The following is a 22,080-nucleotide window of genomic DNA, read 5'->3' on the forward strand; positions in this document are numbered from 1 at the left end:
CTGAACCAAATAGATTTGATGAAATGTCCCCAGAGAACACACTGGATACTCTGAGTAGAACAACACACAAACCACAGATTTTAAAGAAATTGTCTAAAATAATTTTTTAACCAAGGTACTCACAGATGCCCCTTCCATAATCTTGGGAAAGATAAAAGTAGAGCAGCCATCTGGATCCTGTCCGAAGTGGTTATAGGGTGTTTGGAACCAAGCGATTTCCTTGGCCCAATCCACATCACAAAGAGGCAATATGGATGCTCCTACTCCAATGGCTGGGCCCTTTACTGCTACAATATTAGGCTTCTTAAACTGAATGAAAGTATTCACTAAATTTCTAAATTAAAAAATATAAATGAGGAACAAGTAATAACATTGCATGTGTGAGCAGATGACAAAAATCTATTCTAGATTGCAAGTTGCCAAACAGAAAACGTGCAAATCATAAAAGCTAAGATTTGTTAAAAAGCCTTCTCCCAGAAAAGGTAGACTGTGGATCTACTGGTTGCATGTTGTAAAAGCTTACCTACAGCCTGGATATCACGCAAAGGTGGCTGCTGCCACCGGTTGTAGATGACATAGCCAGAAGTGCTTTGGGTATTTACAGTGGCTCTTGGCCACTCTGACCATTATATGTAGCATTTCCAACTTTCTCTTTGAATACCCAAGGATCATACTGACTTTAGGGCGTTCTTGTGTTGAAGAAAGAGAAAATTCAGAGTGAACTTGGCACCAAGATTGTCTGGTAGTGACTGAATGGTATTGACTAAGGATAATAACCTGCCCCTGCTAGGAGACTTTACACATTGAATCTGGAAACAACGGGTATTTTCTAAGGTCTTATAAACTGGACTAAATTAACTTAGGGATATGGAGCTAGGCTAATTTAAGACATGAGGTTGGAAAGAAACATCATCAAACATCCCAATGCCTGTATCCCATTATGTGTTGGTGGATGCTACTGGCACAGGAGATTGGAGAGCAAAGCAGGCTTGGGGGAAGGTGGCCTTTGCAGGGGACAAGAAATTGCCACAAAGCACAGCCAATGCTTTGTTGGAGTTTGTTTTTACAAGCTTTGTAGTTCCAGGGAGGTTGATGCTATACTATATAGGGAATCTGCTTCTTCCTCCCCTGCCATACAGCTGATTCTGTTTTCAGAGGTGGTTTCTTGTTCTGATTTCACACAGTAGAGGAAAGCATGAACTTATACCTACATATATACAAAGTGATTCTTTTTATGTAGTTTGAGTCTGACCATTGAAGAACAACTACAAGTTTTCATATACAGAGTTCTAAGTCAGGGCTTTACTGAAAACAGCCATTGAGACACTTCCTACTAATTCCCCATCCTCTGAACACTATCAAGATGGAATATAGTCCTGCATCTCCCCTTGCCTCCATGTACCTCCCCACCACAAGTCCTGAGGGTTGAACTCAAGATCTTCTGTTTAGTTGGCTGGCATTTGACTATTTGAATCACACTTCCAGTCCTATCTTCACTAAACACTTGGAGGCTCAATTTTTACAGAGTTTTCTTTTTGGGGGGAGAGGGTCTGGTCGTAGGACTTGAACTCTGGGCCTGGGCACTGTCCCTAGCTCTTCAGCGCAAGGCTAGCGTTCTACCACTTAGGCCACAGCGCCATTTCTGGCTTTTTCTCTTTTTGCGTATGTGGTTCTAAGGCATCAAACCGAGGGCCTCAGGCATGCCAGGCAAGCGCTCTACCACGGAGCCACCATCCCAGCCTTTAACAGACTTTTCAAATTGAGCTTGCCAAGATCGTCTGGATGGATTTTAGACATTTGAGTAGCTAGGATTACAGATGTGAACCACCTGTATCCCTCTAGATTATATTGTAAGGAGGGAGGTTGGGAGGTTTATAAAGAACACAGGAGTACAGGGCTTGCGGAAGAAGATTCCAGCAACTGGTGTGAGGTGTAGTCCATTAGGTAGGCCGACCTCATCTCAACTTTGCCATTTTCCCCCAAGGTTAGTACTGTTTTTACACTGCAAGAATTAATTATTTTAAATTAGCAAACTACATTAATATCTGAGTATTCTAAATGAGATGGCACAGGCCTTGTTAGAAAGTTCACACTGCGGTTTAATGATAAATCTGTGGTGCATAAACACATAAGAATCAAAAACTGTCCACTATTCCATGCTTTTCCCATGATATATTTGTACATATATAAAAAATTCTGGTCTCAAAGTCTATGATGAAAATCAATACCAGGATTGATACAGGATTGATACATTGTTTTATAACTGCAATTTCTATTTTTGCCTGGTGTGATAATAATGTCAAATGAAGTTATGTCTCTGTTTTAGAGATCCATGCTAAATTTACCATCAGCCCTCCTCAGAGGAAGAGTGCCATGATGATGTGTGAATTCATTTGTAAATATGAGTTGAACAGAAACTCAATTTGTTAAAACACAGCGACCCATCAAAGCTCTGTAGAAATGACCTGTCAGGAGAGACCTCCCCAGGCCACAAAGCTGTAGTTTCATGAATTACAAAAATCCAGCTGCAGTATATCTAGCGGTAAGAGATCATGATGGACCTAAAGAGGAAAATGTGTACAACTTTGTTAAGTATATATAGGGTTTTGTTTGCTATCCATGGGTCTTGAACATAGGGCCTGGCCACTGTCTCTGAGCTTCTTTTTTATTGTGAAAATACCATACAGAGGGGTTACAATTACATGGGCAAGATAATGAGTACATTTCTTATCAAGCATTGTTGCCTCCTCCTTTGTTTCCCCATACTATCCCTTCCCCTCTCTACCCCCCACACCCTCCTACCACCACCACCCCACCCACCCCAGTCCCTCACCCGACCAAAGTTGTAAAGTTTGTTTTTCAACATAACGTCTTGTACATCTCATTGTTGTAATGAGTCCAACTCTAACCCAATTTAAACGATTTGTTTTTTTCCCTTCCCCTCCACAAATTATATCAACATCAAATATAGTTAAAGCAGGGCTTATACCATGGTGGAGGTACATACAAAGCAATAAAGAAATCATCTTTTAAGTATGTTGGAAACAATCACAAGAAAGAAAAAAAGACATTTGAATCCTTATCTTGGAGTTCATTTGAACTAACATCAACTTGTCTGACAGTTTCTGTTTGTCTTAGACATATAATAGTTATTGCAAATAAGGGAAACTATGGGACCTATATTTCTTTGGGCTTGCCTTACTTCACTTAATATAATTTTTTCCAAGTCTTTCCATTTCCTAACACATGGGACAATGTCATTCTTTCTGATGGAGAAATAGAATTCCAAGGCTAGTCTTCTACCGAGTTCTAACAACACTTCCAGTTTTTCTGAGTAGTTTATTGGAGATAAGAGTCTTATAGACTTTTTTTTTCTGGGCTGGCTTCAAACTGCAATCCTCAGATTTCAGCCCCCTGAGTAGCTATGATTACAGGCATGAACTAACAGGCTCCTGGTATATATATATATATATATATATATATATATATATATATATATATATATATATATATATATATATATTATATTTATATTTATATATATATATATCTTTAAAAACTTACAATTAAAACCCACAAAGATTAAAAGGTGCACAATGCAGCATACTCAATTTTTATTTTTTCCCACTGGATCTTTGGTGAACTGAGTTAAAGATTTGCCGCAAAATTAGTTTATGAAGACAGAATTCCTTCTGCAAAGACCCTTGACATGGTCAGATAATAAGTCAGACCCTCATAGAAGGGAGTAGGAATTGTCTCGGAAAACCAGGCAACAAGATCTGAATTAGGAAGTAGTGTGCTGCCTTCCTCAGCTTACACAGCTTTATTATCTGAAGAAGGAAGGATTGAGTGGGAAGAGGTCAAGTTCTAGGGACAGTTTTGGGGTTTATTTTGCTCTCTCTCCAAATCCTCTAGTATCGGACTGCTGAGTAATAGCCTCTTCCTTTGAAAACTCCCCAAGTTATCTCACTCTATCATGAGAGGAGATCTCACTTCTGTGGAGAGGAGCTTGCTTTTGCATCCTTCAGACACATAGTCTGCAGGCATCAAAAGACCAATGCTACAAATGGAACCCAAGCTACTCAGTTTTATAAATGATGTAAGGGCCATTTTATGACAATGAATCTGCAAACTGACCATCATCAATCCAATAGTTGAAATAGCAGCCCTAGACAGTGGATGATGTAAGATGTTATTTGATCTGCATTCTCACTTCCCTTCCTTTCCATTTTGGATATTTGCCACAATTTGGATCTTAGCATCAAAAAGTTTAAGAAAGTGAGACATGACCCCAGAGAAATAAGCAAAAAAAAATATATAGAAAGATTGTTTTGTGTAATGTCCTCTTAGGCAAATAAAGTTTTTTTAAATAAAATGAGTAAGAAAGAAAAAGGTTAAGTGAAATTGCTTTAAATAAGTATTTTTTCTGATTCTCCCATATTCCATTAAGAAAAATTCTCGTGACAAAAATAGATTCACTCAAAGCAGCAATAACGCAGGTTTTGCAGAAGCACAATGTTTCTGTTTCCTATAATATCAGCTGAACCTTCTGTGGGAGCCAGGAGAAGAACATGGTAGTGGGATGCTGGTAGAAAAAGTAGTAGTGAGGATCTGATGAAAACATGCATCGAAACTCACCTAAAAGTGCAGGAGATGCGGTTTCTGCTTAACTATCTGTATCTATCATTTTTCTTTTTCTAATCCCAGTTCTACAAGCCTCAGCCACTGTCAAGATCAGATGTACAAAGTCACCACAGAAAACAATGGTGTGTGTGTGTGTGTTTGTGTGTGTGTGTGTGTGTGTGTGTGTGCGTGTGTGTGTGTAAAAAGTGAGGCTTAAAGTCATGCAACATATCCTAAACTATGGTTTAACAATAAGCAGTGTCCACACATTGATATGAGGTTTTGAAAGTCTAGAGCAGAATTATATCCACTGATTAAGGTTTATAATTTCAAGTCAAGTAATAAGGCAGTGGCTTCTAGTACTACATCACAAATCTCCAACTAAAGAACCCAGAATAATAATGGGATTATAGCATTTCAAACCACAGGCATGTTATTCTGGGGAATAATAGAGATGAGGAAGACTGAGGTCCCAGGCTAGTCTAGGCAAAGTGTTAACAAAAAGACCTTATCTCAAGAAATACTTCTGGCTAGGTGGTTCATGCCTGCAATTCCAGCTCTGAGGGAGGTGTATGGACTCAATGCCCAAAAATTACTTTAAATACTGAAAACAAGAAGGGGGCTGGTGGTTTGGTAGAGTGCATGCCTAGCATGTATAAGGCTTTGAGTCCAATCAAACAACAATACTATAAAAAAAGCAAACAAATGTAAGATGTGCTCATTAGATGGATTCAAATACCTATGCAAGAAGCCATAAAAGTACGGCTTCTTTCCACTCTATAAGAAATATTTAGAATTTGGTGAAGTTATGAGAAGTGTGCAGCACAAGTACTATGCAGCTGTACATTATCTATACAGCACTCTTAATCACCATGCCTGAGCACTTGCTGGATTTCACTTAGACTTAAAATCAGTTATTGGCCTCTGGTAAGCAGACATTTATGTCAGACCCATAGAAAGAGCAGATAAGTTAATTGAGTCAATTGAGTTAAATGATAGACATCTGGAAACAACCTGCTTAAACTGTATACAAAGGAAAACCACCAACACTAGAACTTAATATTTGGTTATTCCCAGTGCAAATTGAGATGTATGCAGTTGTAGAGCTTTCCTGGCCTTTGCATGCTGGCTTTTCAGATACTAGTCAATGTGTATGCATAGAAAGCTCCATTGCGGGCTGGGAAGGTTGCTCAGTGGTAGAGCGCTTGCCTTGCATGCATGAGGCCCTGGGTTCGATTCCTCAGCACCACATAAGCAAAAAGAAAAAAAGCCGGAAATGGCGCTGTGGCTCAAATGGTAGAGTGCTAGCCTTGAGCTGAAGAGCTGAGGGACAGTGCCCAGGCCCAGAGTTCAGGCCCACAACTGGACCCAAAAAAAAAAAAAAAAAGAAAGAAAGCTCCATTGCTGTGTGCTCTGCCACAACACTAAGACCATTAGTGTTGTAGGATGATAGGGAAACTCCTCACAGAACACAACATAGCCATTGTTACCTTGCACGAATAAGAAAGCTGTCAAGCTGGGCACCAGTGGCCCATGACTGTGAACCTAGCTACTCAGGAGGCAGAGATCTAAGTATGGCAGTTAAAAACCAGCCTGGACAGGAAAGCCCTTGAGATACTTATCTCCAATAAACCACCAGAAAACTAGCAGTGGCACTATGGCTCAAGCGATAGAGAACTAGCCTTGAGCTGAAGAGCTAAGAGACAGTTCCTAGGCCTAGAGTTCAAGACCAATGACCAACAAAACAACAAAAAAAAGAAAGAAAGGAACAAAGAATAAAGAAAGAAAGAGAAAGAGAGAGGAAAGAAAGAAAAGAGAGAGAGAAAGAGAAAGAAAGATAGAAAGAAAGAAAGAAAGAAAGAAAGAAAGAAAGAAAGAAAGAAAGGAAGGAAGGAAGGAAGGAAGGAAGGAAGGAAGGAAGGAAGGAAGGAAGGAAGGAAGGAAGGAAGGAAGGAAGGAAGGGAAAATTGAAAAACAGAAAGACACCTGTCAAGATGAGAGCTATGGCAAAGCTTCAGCCTCTGCAGATAAAGACATCCTGACCTGGGAGATGGCTCAAGGACAGAGGAATTGCTCTTAGTAAGAGAAAAATTTTCCACTGAGCACATACCACTAGAATGCAGCAGATGCCCAGCACTTGCCTACTGCCCCAAGTCCGTGTGGCCAGAGTCATTAGCAGCCTAGCTGCCAGGTCCCCTCTGCTTCCCACCTCCTGGGAACATTGTGGACCAGCTCAGAAGGAGGTTTCAGAAGAGCATAAAGAGCCATGCAGCAAAGCAGTGGTGCAAAAGCACAAAGCACATGTCTCTCACCTCTGGGTTTACAGTTATTCTCAGATGATTTGTGGATAACAAGACTTGGGGGAAGCTTCCTGAAATTACTCTGTATCCATAGGCACTCTTTGTCTGCCTCACACTGAAAGGCAACAACTTGTCTAAAGGCTGGTCTCCTCTGTCGCCAATAAATTCCTTTTCCCAGTCATCACTCCTGTAACAGACATATGTATGTTGGCTGATAGCACATCCTTGAATAGAGATGTACCTGCCAAGGTTTTGAAATCACAGTGGTCTGTGAAGTCCTATCACCAGTTGTCTTCCACTATCATCTCAGAATTAGACCCAAAGCGGGTCGCAATTCCAGGACTAATCAACAAAACACTGTCCATATGAGAACCTTGTCAAAGTCTACTTAAAGATACCTTTTAGTTTAATTCTATGTCTGACAGAATAACCACCCCCTACTTTTTTGGTCTAGGATATGTACAGCTCTAAACTGGGAGACTTTTAGAGAATGAGATTAGAGAGAATGGGTTTTCTGGACAGGATCTGCTATAGGTATGACAAGGTGGAAGGAAAAAGGAAACAGCGTAAGGAAATATGATTAACAAGGCCGAAGTGGTCAAAAGAAATCTCTCCAATGCAAGAAGGTCCTTCTGACAAACCTGTTCTTGTTGGGCCACGGCCTGGTATGGTGGTGCCACTTTAGACTCTGGTCCCATTAGAGCAACATACATGTCAGGGCTTCTTCCTTCCACGGCCTAGGATGACTACAAGAAGTTCATTCCCTGTTCCTACCTCTGCTTTCTAAAAGGGTACATACATCAAGGGGCTCTCTTCTTTCCCGCTACAAACATTCTACCAGTGTTCCCTCATGACACAACTCTTCAGTGCCAATCTGGGTGTTTTTCCATGAGTCCTAATATTTTGTCTTCTGAGCCTAACATTTGTTTTTTGTTTTTGTTTTTGTTGATATTTTATTTTTTTACATTTTATTTTTATTTTATGTTTTTTCTTGCTGCAAAAATTAATTTTATTTAATGTGCAAATACTATACAGAGTTGTTACAATTACATAGGCAAGATAGTGAGTACATTTCTTATCAAGCATTGTAGCCTCCTCCTTTGTTTACCCTTCCCATCCTCCCTGCCCCCCACCCAATCCCCCTCCCGCAAGTTGTAAAGTTCGTTTTTGACATGACAAATTGTACTTCCTCATTGTTACAATAGGTCAACCTGTATCCTTATTTGAATGACTTCTTTTTCCCCTTCCCCTCCACAAATTATACCGACATCAAATATAGTGAAAGCAGAGGTTATACTGTGGGGGAGGGACATACAAAGCAACAAAGAAATAATCTTATAATTGGGTAAGAAACAAATGCATGAAAGAAAAAAAAACATATAAAATACATATCTTAGGGTTCATTTTCCAAACATCTCCTTATCTGACCTTTTCTGCTTGACGCATATATATATATACTAGATATTGCAAATAAGGGAAATCATGGGACCTATGTTTCTTTGGCCTTGGCTTACTTCACTTAATATAATTTTTTTGAGTCTTTCCATTTCCTAACAGATGAGGTAATGTCATTCTTTCTGATGGAGGCATAGAATTCCATTGTGTATATATACCACATTTTCTTGATCCATTCATCTACTGAGGGGCATCTGGGTTGGTTCTAGATCTTAGCTATGGTAAATAATGCTGAAATAAACATAGTTATGCTGGTAGCTATAGTGTGGTCTTGTTTGTAAACATTTGGGTAAATGCCCAAAAGTGGGATTGCTGGGTCATAGGGGAGCTCTATGTGGTGTCTTTTGAGGAACCTCCATACTACTTTCCAAAGTGGTTGAACGACTTTACACTCCCACAAACAATGAAGTAAGGTTCCCTTCTGTCCACATCCCCTCTAGCAACTATTGTTATTAGAGTTCTTGATTTTTGCCATTCTAACTGGTGTGAGTTGGTATCTCAATGTTGTTTTGATTTGCATTTCTTTTTATGGCTAGGAAGGTTGAGCATTTCTTCCTGTGTCTATTGGCCATCCTTCTTTCTTCTTCAAAGAAGTTTCTCTTTAAGTCTTTAGTCCACTTATTTATTGGGCAGTTGTTTCTTTGAGGATTTGTTGTTGGGGGATTTAATTTTTTGAGTTCGAAGTATATTTTAGATATGAGACCCTTGTCCGTTGTATGACTAGTGAAGATCTTCTCCCAATCCGTGGGCTTTCTATTGATCTTGCTAGCTATGTCCTTTGTCATGCAGAAGCTCTGCAACTTTATGCAATCCCATTTTTCCAACATTTCTTTGATTTGTTGTGTTTCTGGGTCTCTATTAAGAAAATTTCGGGCAGCGCCAAGGAGACCTAGGGTTTCTCTTATTCCATCCTGTAATGTTTTCAGTGTCTGCTTTGACTCCGAGGTCTTTGATCCATTTGGAATTGATTCTGTTACATGGTGATATATAAGTATCTAGCTTTAGTTTTCTACAAGTAGTTAACCAGTTTTGCCAGCACCATTTACTGAAGAGCCTGTTTTTCTTTCATTCTATTTTTTTATCTCCCTTATCGAAGATTAGATGGCTATAGGTCTGTAGGTTCATTTCTGGGATTTCAATTCAATTCCATTGGTCCTGAGGTCTGTTCTTGTGCCAGTAACTAGCTGTTTTGATTACTATGGCTTTATAGTAGAGTTTGAAATTTGGTATTGATATTCCTCCAGCAGTGTTCTTTCCGTTGAGGAGCATTTTTCCTATTCGGGGTCTTTTATTGTTTCATATGAATTTTTGGATTGCCTCTTCTATTTCCTTGAAGAATGAGGTTGGAATGTTGATAAGTATCACATTGAATTTGTAGATATCCTTGGGAAGTATTGCCATTTTCACGATGTTAATCTTTCCAATCCAGGAGCATGGGAGTTTTTCCCATTTTCTAAGTACCGTTTTTATTTCATTTTTCGTTTTTGAAGTTTTCATCATAGAGGTCCTTCACTTCTTTGGTTAACTTAATTCCTAGGTATTTTATTTTTTGTGGGGCTACTACAAATGGAGTTGCTTTCCTAATTTCAGCCCCACTTTTCTAACATTTGTTACCTTTTCCTCCTTTTGGTGCTGGGGACTGAACAGAGAGTCTTGTGCATGCCAGGGATGTACTCTACCATTGAGTTGCATCTTCACCCAGAGCTTTGCTTATCATACTAGTCAAGGACTCTATTAAGTATTTGATACAATTACCAAGGTACATGAGAATAAGGGAGATGCTGCACTTAGCATTTGGACAAAATAATCACCCTGTCTATAGGAGTCACCTCAATGTTGGCTTGTGTGGCAATGAGTGCAGACCTCTGGCTAGGAGGAAACAAAAGCCATGCCTGAGAAATATATGGTGATCTACTTATATAATTATCAAGAAGAGTTTTCTGAGGGGTGAGGCAAGAGTTATTAATTGTGAAACAAGAACTACTTTGTCAAGAGTGTAAAGTAATAATCCAAAGCCACCAGAAAAGGCTCATAAATGAGTATTTAAGAGAAAACAAAAAAATATTCTTAGTCATTTGTTGTTGGGGGATTTAATTTTTTGAGTTCCAAGTATATTTTAGATATGAGACCCTTGTCCGTTGTATGGCTAGTAAAGATCTTCTCCCAATCTGTGGCCTTTCTATTGATCTTGCTAGCTATGCCGTTTGCCATGCAGAAGCTCTGCAACTTTATGCAATCCCATTTGTCCAATCTTTCTTTGATTTGTTGTGTTTCCTGGTCTCTATTCAGAAAATTTCGGCCTGAGCCAAGGAGACCTAGTGTTTCTCCTATTCCATCCTGTAATGTTTTCAGAGTGTCTGCTTTGACTTCGAGGTCTTTGATCCATTTGGAGTTGATTCTGGTGCAGGGTGATATATAAGGATATAGCTTTAGTTTTCTACATGTAGTTAACCAATTTTGCCAGCACCATTTACTGAAGAGGCTGTCTTTTTTCCATTCTATTGTATCAAATCCTCAAAGAAACAACTGCCCAATAAATAAGTGGGCTAAAGACTTAAAGAAAAACTTCTCTGAAGTAGAAAGAAGGATGGCCAATAGACACATGAAGAAATGCTCAACATCCCTAGCCATAAAAGAAATGCAAATCAAAGCAACATTGAGATACCACCTCACAAAAGTTAGAATGGCAAAAATCAAGAACTCTACCAACAACAGATGCTGGAGGGGATGTGGACAGAAGGGAACCTTATTTCATTGTTGGTGGGAATATAAACTTGTTCAACCACTTTGGAAAGAAGTATGGAGGTTCCTCAAAAGACTTCACATAGACCTCCCCTATGACCCAGCAATCCCACTTTTGGGCATTTACCCAAATATTTACAAACAAGATCACACTAAAGCTTCCAGCACAACTATGTTTATTGCAGCATTATTTACCATAGCTAAGATATGGAACCAACCCAGATGCCCTTCAGTAGATGAATGGATCAAGAAAATGTGGTATATATACACAATGGAATTCTATGCCTCCATCAAAAAGAATGACATTGCCCCCTTTGTTAGGAAATGGAATAACTTGGAAAAAAATATATTAAGTGAAGTAAGCCAGGCACAAAGAAACACAGGTCCCATGGTTTCCCTTATTTGTAATATCTAGTATATGTATGAGTCAAGTGGAAAAAGTAAGATAATGTTATGTTAGGAAAATGAATCCTTAGATAGGTATCTTAATGTTTTTTTTCTTTCATGCATGTGTATCTAATGCATTTATAAGATTATTTCTTTGTTGCTTTGTGTGTCCCTCCCCCACAGTATAACCCCCGCTTTCAATATATTTGATGTCAGTATAACTTGTGGAGGAGATGGGGAAAAACAAGTCATTTAAGGATTCAGGTGGACCTGTTGCAACAATGAAAAGTACAAATTGTCATGTCAAAAACGAGGTTTACAATGTCGGTGGGGGCGAGATGGGGAAGGATTGGGTGGGCGGGGAGGGGGGAGGCTGGGAAGGGAGGTGAAGGGTAAACAAAGGAGGAGGCTGCAATGCTTGGTAAGAAATGTATTCATTATCTTGCCCATGTAATTGTAACCCCTCTGTACAGTATGTTCACAAATAAAATAAAATTTAAAAAATATTCTTAGTCAAATACTGGTAGATATGCTAGGTGGGACCTCCATCACAGCTTGGCCTCAATCCTTAACCCACTGAGGAGTGAGAGTGCTTTGGCCAGACCTGCCTTCAGTTCTGACCCAGCAGCCTTGTTGGGTTTGGGGATCATCCAACCTGATCAGTTCCAGTACTAGAGACCCAGGAATGTCAATTTGCTGGCCAACACCTACTCCCTAGGACTCCCACATTAGAAGCTAATTGCACTTTGATATGCCTTGGGGCAAGGACAGAAAACATCTTGCTTCTAGTCACAGATCACCCCCTGGGGAAGTTTACTTTCTAATGAGTGAGATCAGCTTGGCTTAAAGATCTATACCCCACTCATCTCCACCCTACTCCAACCTCAGGCCTGGTAGAGGAAAGCTTAGGGAAATTACTATTTCCCAACTTTACTAGCAGCAAGGAACTTGCACCTCACCCAGTTGTATCTTTTCCTTAGAGCTTTCTAAAAGTTGCTAAATTCCCATAGGTCCTGTTTCTGAATAAAAAGGGGCTTACAGGTTATTGGTGGCCATGGAGGAATGCCTGGCACAGACAACCTACCTGAAGCCTCACTGCAAGAAGAGTGAAAGATTCTGGCAAAAAGAACCCTTGACTGATGTGGCCTCCTGTGAAAACAGAAGTGTTCGACCTCTTCCTGGCCATTGTAGGTTCTAAGCAATTGAGATTTCCATCTTACTCATGTAAAGTAACCATACCCAACAGGCTAGCTCCATGCATCCCTTTTGTCCTTACCACTCCCCCTGGGCCTCAGATAGCTTTGAATGCTGGAAAAGTGAGTATGAGAATGGGTCATTGGGCCATGTCTCCCCTTCTCTCCTTCACTTGGAAGGACAGAATCAAGCAGTTCTTGATACACTATGGGGCTGGTCAGCTTTTCACTCCCTCAAAGAGCTAGACTCACTTCTGTCCTTAATGTTGCCAGATGCCTTGAGAAACTACCCTGGCAACCAAGATCTTGCACTCATCCTGTGAGTTCTGCTTCACTGTAAACTGAACTGTAAGCACAGGGATCGGGGTTCCTGCTACAGTTTCTGGAGAATGTGACTGCAATCCCTCTGATGGGGCATGAGACAAGAACCTATCATTGTGTGAAGGAGAAGTAGATCTGTAATGGCCAGTATTCATAACTGCCTTTTGTGGTTCCATTCCCAAAGAGGAATGTGTAATGGGTGGCAGGTATAGCCAGTCCTGTCAGAATAAAGGAGGAAGAGGCCCTGCTACCTCAGTGCCCAGACAAGCCTTGAACGTCAATCCTGTCAGTACTCCAAACATCAAATTGGTACTAGGAAAATTGTAACATCTAGTTTTAGTTTTCTTTCTCTTCAAACTGCTTTTTTGCTACTGGCATGCTATTGAGAGATTGCTAACTTTAAAACTGGGCCAGGGAAAATAAAAAATATTGGCATTTGTCATACTCCTCTTCAAAATAGCAGGAATACCATGAATTTGAAACTCCTCTTGAGCACCAGTCCTATATTGCTAAGATTAAATCCTGCTGGCCACCTTTATATTTCAAATACATTGAAAGAATAAAAGGGATTCTTAAGAAGAATAAGGACTAAGAGTATAAAATGTATACTTCTTTATTTATATAAATAAGGCTTTCATACAATTATATTTAAAAGAAATCTGTATTTTTACATTCACCACCAGTGAGTTTCTGACAGGAAAGGCTGTGCATAATGATACACAGCAAGGATCCCACTCCAGGACAACAGGAACTCAGGAAAGCACCATTAATTTGAGAAGTAGGCAGGCTCTGACACTCCTGTTGCACTGCTAGCAATGGGAAGTCTTAAACTAGTTCCTACACCAAGTCTTCTTCAAATTCCCCCTGTTCATCAGCAGTGTCATCTTGGCACTGCTGGTACTCGGACACCAGGTCATTGATATTGCTCTCAGCTTCAGTGAACTCCATCTCATCTATGCCCTCACCTATGTACCAGTGCAAGGATGCATTGCACTGGAACATGGCACTGAACTGCTCTGAGATGCACTTGAAGGGATCCTAGATGGCTATGTTGTTGCCGATGAAGGTGGCCGACCTCGTGAGTCTATGTAGGGGTGGGGTGGGGGGGAAGGGAAGGGGGGATGTCACACACAGCCGTCTTCACATTGTTGGGGATCCAGTCTCCAACGTAGCTGCTGTTCTTGTTCTGCATGTTGAGCATCTGTTCATCCACCTCTTCATGGACATGCAGCCTCGGAAGATGGCAGCCGCTGTCAGGTAGCAGCCATGGCGGAGATCACAGGTGACCATCAAGTTCTTAGGGTCAAATATCTGCTGGGTGAAGCTCGCGCACTGAGAGAGCATGGTACTGCTGGCTGGCACGGCTGGCCAGGGGCACAAAGCCAGGCATGAAGAAGTGCAGGCGGGAAAGAGCACCATATTCAAGGCCAGCTTGTGCAGGTCTGCATTCAGCTGGCCAGGGAAGCACAGGCAGATGGTATCCCCGCTGTTGGTGCCTGACACCAGGTGGTTCAGGTCGCCATAGTTGGGCGTGGGCAGCTTCAAGTTACAGAAGCAGATGTTGTACAGGGCCTTGTTGTCGATGCAGAAAGTTTTATCTGCATTTTCCACCAGCTGGTGGACAGAGAAGATCGCGTTGTAGGGTTCCAGCACTGTGTTTGACACCTTTGGGGAGGGCATGACACTGAAGGTGTTCATGGTGTGGTTTGGGTACCCCTCTTGAATATTGTTGAGAATCAGGGTGCCCATGCTTGACCCGGTGCCACCTCCCAAAGAGTGGGCCAGCTAGAAACCCTGTAGACAGTCACACCTTTCTGACTTCCGCCTCACCACATCCAGTACCGGCTCCACCAGCTCAGCTTCCTCTGTGTAGTAGCCCTTGGTCCAGTTATTGGTTGCCCCGCTCTGGCCTATCAGACACAAGCCATGATGGGACACACACTCCAAGAATATTTACTGTGCCATTTGCATTGTGAAGACAACAGGACTCTTCTGAGCCAACCTTTGCTTTTAATTTAGATAACTTTGGTGAAATAAAGGAAATGTTTTCATTGTATCTGGGACCCTACAAATCACCCAGGTTCTAAAGAAATAAAGACAATGTGGAGGAAGATACATTTTAACCCAAATCAACTACTTGTAGAAATGAAGAACAGAGCCTGCCTCAATACTGGAAATGTAATTAGTTTCACAGGAGGGACAGGAGCACATTGTCATCATAGGAAAGCTAAGCTGCAAGCACTTGTCTGCACCTTGCTCACACATAGCTATGCTTTGATTTCTGGTGTCCTGAAGTAGTTCTCTCTTATTGCCGGGCCTTTGAAATGACCAGCAGTGCTGAAACCTTGTTGGAGGCTTTCCCTGATTGCTGATCTTTCCCTTCAGAGGCTTCTTTGTCATGGAGGGCTTGCAGAGTTGCACTGATCTGAGCTGTCTGAGTGGCCAGGGGCATGACTCCAGTGGACTGGAATAGGTGGGTTAGGTGAGGACAATATCTAGGTGTATAAAGGCTCAGCCCAGCACTGGAGTGCCTGGATGTTAGGACCCATAGACCATGATGACATACCAAATATGAAGTTGTCTGGCCTGAAGCTCTGGCCAAATGGTCCTGATCTCACTGAGTCTAAGGTTCCAGGCTCTAGGTCCACCATGATGGCCCGAGGAACATATTTTTTGCCTGTGGAGACAAGAGTTGACTTAGGCCTATAATTGACAAGAAACTTAGGGGCAGAGCTTATGATTCTGAGTGACTCTCAGCATTCATTACAGAAATTACAGCATTTGAGACATGGAAACAGAAAAGATTGGTTCAGCCATTGAGGGATTTTTTGAAGAGGAGATTAGCAGTGGTTCTCTCACTTCAGCCCTCCCTTCTTTTCAGGCCTCCTGGTCACTTCCGCCTTTTGCACACCATCCCATCCCTGCCAATCCTCCAGGGCTAGTCAGTCTTTACTGATGCAGTCAATATAAGCTAGCTTATGTGGATTCAGAACAGGCAGAAGAAAGTAGAAATGCATTTGGAAGGTGGATGGAAAATGCCTCTCAACTGTGACTACCCTTTTTGCCCCTTGGCCAATGAGACAGTCATGAGACAATCAAATTGCTTCAGCTTTCTTGTCATCAAGAGGTGATTCAAACTTATGCATTCTCTTTCTTGACACTGTCTCTCAAATTACAGAGGAACAATATGGTAATCTTGCTTCACAAAAAAAAAATGGAAAAGACAACATTGAAGGAAAAGCTCATTGCTTCATGATGAGTGTTGGGCTGTTAAGAGCCAGTTGTCATTGTTGGAGTTTTTTAAAGTTACTCACCCATAAATCCTTACAGGTGTCTTCCTTGCCAAGGTAATTCAAGTCATTGATTGATATTACCCTTTAAAACTTCCATGGAGATGTTGAATATTTTTGTGATTACCATCTTGTTGTGAGATGAAATCCATTTCTGACTTAGTAAGGAATGGACTTGAGAATTCTGATAATTCTCTTAGAACTTCAATTCTGAAGGAAGCTAAATAAATCTTGATAGGATAAGAACAAATATATGTGAACTAATCCTTCCTCTTCATCCCTTTTCCTTCCCCAGTACTGTTAATTGGGCCACTGGCTCCTCTTCTCCAGTTCCAAATGCCTCAGGCCTTAACCCATTCCTTCTCCACCTCCTCGCATTTTTCTCGTCTCCATTCCTGCCAGTTTTCATCTTCAGGTTCACCTTTAATTCACCTGCTATTGTCTCTGCACATTCCAACACTGTAGATTCCACCAAATGTGGCTTGTCAAGGGAAATAATTATACACTATTTTCTTCTCATATACTTGTACTGTACTCTATAGTAAATCCACTGGCTACATAGCATGTACCTGTTATTAAGTATGATGTCATGTAGAGACACTTGAATGTGTGTGGCAGATTATTTGTAGGTTCTATACAAATACTATTTTATATAAAGAACTTGAGTGTGTGAAGATGTTGTTATTGGTGGGGGTCCTCGAGCCCATTCCATGAGGATACTGAGGGGTGATTGAATTTTAAGTAATGGTGCTGTTTTCATACTTCTTTAAATGAACTTATGAACTTATTAAAAGACTATTTTTTCAGCCCTTTGTTTATGGATCAAATCTATAATCCTAGCTAATCAGGAGGCTGAGATCTGAGGATCATGCTTCAGTGTTGGCTCAGAAGGGAAGGAATGTACTTGGAACTCTTATTTCCAATTAACCACACACACGCACACACACACACACACACACACACACACACACACACACACACACGCACCACAACACAACACAAAGCTAGAAGAGAAGCTCTATCAATTGAGCCACTAGTAGACTTCCATGTGAACAGTGACCTGATTGAGCCTCACAGGTGTCTGCTGGACCAGACATCCATTAAAAGGGCTAAAGGATGCAGATATCTCATACAAGCTGTGTGACATCTCTGATTGGGTCTGGGATGGATATGGCCACAGACTGTCCTATGACCTTGAGAGTCATATAGCTCTCTCCTACAGACAATTAAACCCTGTACAAAGCATCCCAGTAAGTACCTTCCTTTAGGACCCCTCCTGTCTAGCAAGACATTTGATATTCTCTTCTTCAATAAATCATTGCTGTTTTATTCTTCCCTCTGCATCCATGAACTCATTCTTTGAGATCATAGAGACAAAAGATGTGATTCAGTTATTAGGTTTTCAGTATCAACATGATGGCCTGCTTCAAAACAGAACTTTTTTCTGCTTCCTGGGCACCAAAGCTGGTGGATCCTGAATGCTTTTATCTTGAGCCCTTTTTGTGTTGCCACCAAACCTGTGCTAGAGTATCATCAGTGCCCAAGGGACACACCGGGAATGCGTTTGTTCCAATCATACATGGTATACCTAGGTGTTGAGTCTGCAAACATGATGGGTACTCACAGATGTGTGACTTAGTGATGTCAGCCACTCAGCACAAGGTTTCCCTGGACCAGAGTCACATCTCCATGCATTGAGTGGATGATAGGTGAAACCTTTGTTTCTCATACACAGATTATATCCTGATTGTTCCTAGCAAATGAATTCCATAGACCACAGGGGAAACAAGCTGAATCCTTCTTTTAGTCATTTCTTCCCTAACACTGACACATCTGCTCCTTGAAGACACCATGGCCACATACCTCTCAGTAGAGGCTTTCCAAGACCCTACTCCATCATGTCACCCACCCACTTCAGATCTTTTAGCAGCCACTTTCCTCTAAGAAACACTTCCCTCACGTCCAGCCTCCCCTATGAAAGTCTTCACTGTTGGGTTTTTATCCTAATGTAGGGGTCACATGCTTAACTATCAAGGTCATGGTTATTTGATATCTTTGGGGTCTATACACAGGACTGCTCAGGGCCATATTGATCCAATGTCTATGGCTCTGTTCACAAGACTGCTCAGTGCCATGGTGATGGGATGTATAGTGTCTGCATATGGGACTGCTCAGTACTATAGTGAATGATGCAGAATATCCATAGAAGGGCACCATTTTCCCATTGAGATTTTCAGCTTTCATTACTTGTGTATAGCTGGTATTCCACACAGCACTCTAAAATCTATGGGAATTTAGGAGAGAGCCTCTTTATCATGAGTTAGCAGAGAATGGAATAAAATAGAATACTCAGCTGTAGTGGTGGTGGTTCTAGCTGGTATTTCTTGATACTCAGCAGACTAAGATCTGAGGATCTAAGTTCAAGGCCAGTCCAGGCAAGAAAATTCAGTGAGATTCTTATCCCTAATTAACCACCAAAAATCCCGAAGTAGAACTATGACTGAAGTGGTAGAGCACTAATCTTCAGCAAAAAAAAAAAATCCAAATCAATGTTTATGCATTAATTTAAGCCTTAGGACCAACACACACACACACACACACACACACACACACACACACACACACACACACACACACACAACCATTTGTCCAGCACTGGTGGCTCACACACCTGTAATCCTAGCTATTTAGGACGCTGAGGTCTGAACTTCAGAGTTTCAATCCAGCCTAGGCAGAAAAGTTTGAGACTTATCTCCAATTAACCACCAGAAAACCAGAAGTGGTCCTGTGGCTCAAAGTGCAAAAGCACTAGCCTTGAGGGACAGTGTCTAGGTCCTGAGTTCAAGCCTTTCGACTGACAAGAAAAATAAAATGTAACACCTGGATCAGGTCCTTTGTCTCCTTTGTTTGAGGAATGAGTCTACAGACAAAAAGGAAGAGGTAAGACAGCATAACTTTATTGAAGGAAAAGACCATCAGAACCCTTGCTAGACAGGAGAGGCCCATGGGAGGGAAGGCACTAGTTGGTGTGGGTTATGTAGGTATTAATGAGGTGTCTTTAGGAATGAACTATATGTCTCTCAAGACCATTGGACAGTCTGCAGGTCATATCACTCCCCAGGCCTAGTCAGAAGCTCCACAAAGCCAACCCAAGATCTTTATGCATTCTTTAGTCCTTCTGAGTAAGTTATAATTTTGGTACCTACCTCTGGGGTATAGTCACCTCATCACAGTGTTCATTGTTCCAGGGGCGATGGGCCATGATATGATGTCAAGGAGCCTGCACACAGGACTGCTCAAGGCCAAAGTAAAAGAGAACTTCTATGGGAGAGAGACTTTGCCTCCATTGCACAGACATGCTCTTTTTATGCTCTGATAACTCTGGGCGGTTTTTCCATGTTTTCTCATTTTATTCTCCAATGCTTTAGATGGAAACCAGGACATCATGCATGTAAGGCACGCACTTTCCCATTGCACTTATATTTCTTTCCTTGGATTTGTTTTTAAATGAGCAGTAGATTTCATCTTTGTGTATAGGAAAATAGTTATCAAATATCTCCATTTTAAAGGTTTCAGCTGATGAAGTAGCACAGTATTTTTTATAATCTAAAATAGAGATATTCTGCCTTGGATATGTCCAGAGGCCTCAGACATAAAAAGGCTTGGGATAACTGCTGTGCAATTGGAAAGGCCAGGCTGAAGCCTTTTCCTTTTGCCCCAGCTTGCTGTTGCACCAGTGCTCCTTTCACCAGAAATGCTCATTTTCTCCATTTCTGCTCTTTGACACTTAGCTAGAGGAGTCAGCTCCAGCCCTCTGAGAACTCTCTATGGGGGTGCGGAGTGGGGATTCCAGTATGGGAGAGGGCTTCTCTTCCCCCTCCATCTTTTGTGCTGGTCTTGGGCTTGATCTCAGGGACTGGCTCAGTCAGTTTTTCTGTTTGTTTATTTTTTCTTGTTTGTTTGATTTTTAGTCAAGAGCAGAACTTAGGCAACAGTTTCACTTCCAGATATTTGGGCTCCTAATTAGTGATGAGTCTCATGAACTTCCCTACACAGGCTGGCTTTGAACCTCATTCCTCAGATGTTTGCCTCATGAATAACGTGGATTATAAGCATGAGTCACAATCACCTGGCAGAGAGAGGGGTCTTCTTTCAGACATACCGACTACACAGTGACAAAGATCAAGAGGGGTAGCCTCTTTGTTTCAGCTGACCCCATCTTTTTCCATCACATCCAGCGTCAGTCCTGTACCAGCTATGGAGAAGAGCTTGGTGCTTCTTCAGGCCTGATCTGAATTAATTCATTGATCATACTAATAATAAATAAAATATTTCATGAGTATGTTTGTCTTCTCACCAACAGGAACGGATCTAGAAATCAAGAATCATTTATACCTTAGCTTTCCAACTCCAGAATGTAGAAAATTACTCACGTTGCATATGCCTTTCTTTACTAAGTGAATTAGATCAGAGCAGCCTTCACATGTGCTTCTCACCCAGTGGAGATGATAACAAGGTAGCAAGATGTTGGGCAGTCTTGTATAGAAATTGGGCAAGGACCATAAAAACAAACACATTTTGACTTTGAAAGGCTGGAACAAAATCTACAAAGCAACGGTCCCCATAAACAGGCAGGAGTAGCAATATAAAATAGACTTCAAATTAAAATTAGTTAGAAGAGATAAAGAAGGTCGCTACATACTAATGAAGGGATCTCTCCTTCAGGAGGATAGTACAATTGTAAATAGTTATTCGCCAAACAACGGAACACCCAAATTTATCCGAGAAACACTCCTTTCTCTCAAATCTCATATAGATCTAAAAACATTAATTGTTGGGGACTTTAACACACCACTATCGCCACTAGATAGATCAACTCAGCAAAAACTCAACATAGAAACCGCAGACCTAAACAGCTGCATAGATCAACTAGATTTAACAGACATCTACTGAATATTTCACCTAGCAGCATCAGAATACACGTTTTTCTCAGCAGCACATGGAACATTTTCCAAAATAGACCACATTTTAGGTCACAAAGCAAATTTGTCCAAATTCAGAAACATTGAAGTTATACCTTGCATTCTCTGAGACCACAAGGGAATAAAATTAGAACTCAACACCAAAAGCCACCAAAGAAAGTCCTGTAACATATGGAGGCTGAACAACACACTGTTGAACCACCAGTGGGTCATGGAATTGATTAGAAACAAAATTCAATTGTTCATGATATTCAAAAAAAAATGAGCACACAAACTACCAGCTTCTCTGGGACACAGCAAAGACAGTACTCAGAGGCAAGTTTATAGATCTGAGTTCCTACATCAACAAATTGGAGAGAGCTGAAACCAACAATTTAATGAGACAGCTGAGCTTCCTTGAAAAAGAGCAGCAAGATAAACCCAATCCAGTAGATGGAAAGAAATAAAGAAAGTTAAATCAGAAATAAATGAATTAGAATCCAAAAAAATCATAGAAATAATCAACAAAACAAAGAGTTGGTTCTTTGAAAAATTTAACAAAATTGAGAGACCCTTAGCAAATCTTATCAGAAAAAGAAGAGAACACACCTAAATAAATAAACTCAGAGATGAGAATGGTAACATCACCACCGAAACAACCAAGATTCAGAATATTATAAGGGAATATTTCTCAAAACTTTATGCTTATAAGTTTGAGAACTTGCAAAAAATGGACCTTTTCCTAGCAAATATCGACATGCAGAGACTAAACCAAGATGAGTTAAACCATCTTAACAGGCCCATATCA

General features: G+C 40.9%; 1 pseudogene; it reads right to left on the minus strand.

Annotated features, from left to right (window-relative positions):
* Window positions 1-123: 123 nt before the first annotated feature.
* On the minus strand, window positions 124-19,573 carry LOC138833402 (tubulin beta-2 chain-like; annotated as a pseudogene).
* Window positions 19,574-22,080: the final 2,507 nt, after the last annotated feature.

The sequence above is a fragment of the Dipodomys merriami genome, unplaced genomic scaffold, assembly GCF_024711535.1.
Source record: "Dipodomys merriami isolate MVZ:Mamm:240054 unplaced genomic scaffold, mDipMer1.0.p SCAF_2061, whole genome shotgun sequence".
NCBI lineage: Eukaryota > Metazoa > Chordata > Mammalia > Rodentia > Heteromyidae > Dipodomys > Dipodomys merriami.